The sequence below is a fragment of the Penaeus japonicus genome, unplaced genomic scaffold, assembly GCF_977035675.1.
Source record: "Penaeus japonicus unplaced genomic scaffold, GWHDUDI00000001_assembly GWHDUDI00000009, whole genome shotgun sequence".
Lineage (NCBI taxonomy): Eukaryota > Metazoa > Arthropoda > Malacostraca > Decapoda > Penaeidae > Penaeus > Penaeus japonicus.
Genome location: NW_028234411.1, coordinates 6,467,841 through 6,470,340, shown reverse-complemented (window position 1 = coordinate 6,470,340; position 2,500 = coordinate 6,467,841). Strand labels below are relative to the sequence as shown.

Genomic DNA, 2,500 nt, shown 5'->3' with positions numbered 1-2,500 from the left:
CCAATTAGACTGAGACAGTGATTTACATCTGCTGCGATTTCTCTAACCAGTGTGAATGATGTAACTGGATTCTTGTGATTTTCGAAATAGTTTTTTTCTTTTTCTTAACCATGATGATTCCCAGGCCGTTAAACATGTGGATGGGAAGATAATGTGTGTATATATTCCTGGAACTTTAGAAACATAGCCTGACTTGGCTGATGGAATCTATTGCATCTTGTGACATCCCAAATTCTTATGGTTTACAATCAAGTACTCAGCTGTGACAATATTCCAGAAGAGAAAAGGAATTCGGTTTTTGAAAATCTCCCATTCGGCACACGAAGCTAACCGACTGAAGAGTGACTCGATAGATGACTAAAAGATATGCCATCGTTTTGAGTCATAAGACATGTAAAATTAACGTTTCGCATGATAAGTTTTGAGGATATATAACCTACATATTTAATCATACGTATATCGTTCTGATTACTCCTCACACGGCCTGTATTTACGAGTGTTTCGACCTTCGCAAAACCGCTCAAACGTGATGTGACAGACAACAAATATAACAGAATCGAAAAGGGAGAAACACATTGAAACCCCAACGCCCAGACGCAGGAAAACCATACCATACCATAGCAGATGGAAAAGGCATCAGTCAGCCTACTCAAAGAATGCTGTGAGCGATGGTTAGTGTCAGCAGAGTAAGCGATGGTTCCTTTGGCGCGGGCGGGACGACCTCTGGTGGCGAGAGGCAGGACGCTCTGAGGGATAAAGTGAACGTGGGAGCCCTTCGCTTATCCTTGAGTCCTTCGCGGTGGAGTAAGGACGAGGAGGAGGAGGAGGAGGAAGGTCCGAAGGTCCTGGCACTGGACGGGGCGCATCTCCAGGTACGTGTAATACGTGCAAGGAGGCCGTTTGTAATGCTGCACGGTCATCTCCTTCTGACTTTCACGTCAAACATTTCTCGTGTTTTTTTTTTTCTTCTTCTTCTTTTTCTTCTTCTTCTTCTTCTCCTTCTTCTTCTTCTTCTTCTTTTCTTCTTCTTCTTCTTCTTCTACTACTTCTTCTTCTTCTTCTTCAATTGTTTTGATGGTGGTGATCGATATCCAAAACTGTTTGATTTCACTTTATCTCGGGAGTTGAAGTTACCGAGACCTGTAAGGATCTTCCGAAAAGGAGATATTAAAACCAGCACGGAGATATGACTTTTATAATATATATATATATATATATATATATATATATATATATATATATATATATATATATATAATATATATATATATATATATATATATATATATATAATAATATATATATATATATATATATATATATATATATATAATATATATGATATATGTGTATATACATACACATATATATATATATATATATATATATATATATATATATATATATATATATATATATATATGTGTGTGTGTGTGTGTGTGTGTGTGTGTGTGTGTGTGTGTGTGTGTGTGTCTTTATGTGTATGACATAAATTAAAGCAGAAAGGTAGCTGAACAGACAATCAGACACACCTAATATACAGTTGCGAAAAGAAGGTTAAGGTTGCACAGTGTTCATACACGTGTACAAAATCAATGCAATCACCAAATATCAACACCCTGTCATTTGTCACGCCCAGATCGTAATCTCGCCAGGTGTTGCGTAAAACATTGCATCCGATCATAAAGGCTTTGACATGCAATCGTGACCGACTTCTAAATATGGGTATCGACATTCGCTTTGCAAGGTGAAACGTGGGGATGGAAATTGCAATGAGAGTTTTTACCTTGAGAGAAAATCTTTGTTGTGCAACGTAATGCATAGATCGTTACTTTCGGAAAAGCTATCTATAAGAATGACAATTATTATTATTATTATGACTATTATTATTACTATTATTATGAATATTATGATTATGATTACTATTATTATCATTATTGTTGTTATCATTACTATCATCAATATGATTATAATTGTGATTAGGGTAATAATCATCATTATTATTATCATTGTTATTATTGTTACGATCTTTTATTAAAATTAATGATTTGGTATAAAATAACTTCACCGTAATCGGAATTGATATATGAAGTACCACTTTCTATAAAAAAATGACATAATTATAGTCACCATATACTTAAGAAGGTATCAAGTACCGAGAACGAAATAATTTCCCCATAAGAATAATAATAAAAAAAAAATGTGGCAATTCAGTGTATAAATTAAACTCAAAAGTAGGTTCTCGTATTGTCTCTTGCCACGTGGCTTTATTCTAGATGTTCTATGCATTGTTGTTGTTATAACTGTTGTTGGTATTGTTGTCACTGTTGTCATTATGGATATTGCTACTGGTGTTCTATATTGTTTTTTTGTTGTTGCTATTGTTGTTGTTATTATTAGTAGTGGTAGTGTACTGATTGTAGTATCATTATAAGTTTTAGTGTAGCATTAGTATTGTTGTTGGTAATGGTAATTCTTGTTTATTCTTCTTAAAGTTATC

The 2,500-nt window shown here is 34.2% G+C and overlaps 1 protein-coding gene across 1 annotated transcript in view; it reads left to right on the top strand.

The window, feature by feature from the left end:
- Window positions 1–2,500, top strand: part of Phlpp (PH domain leucine-rich repeat protein phosphatase) — a 48,147-nt gene that overhangs the window by 34,727 nt on the left and 10,920 nt on the right. The window lies entirely within an intron of this gene.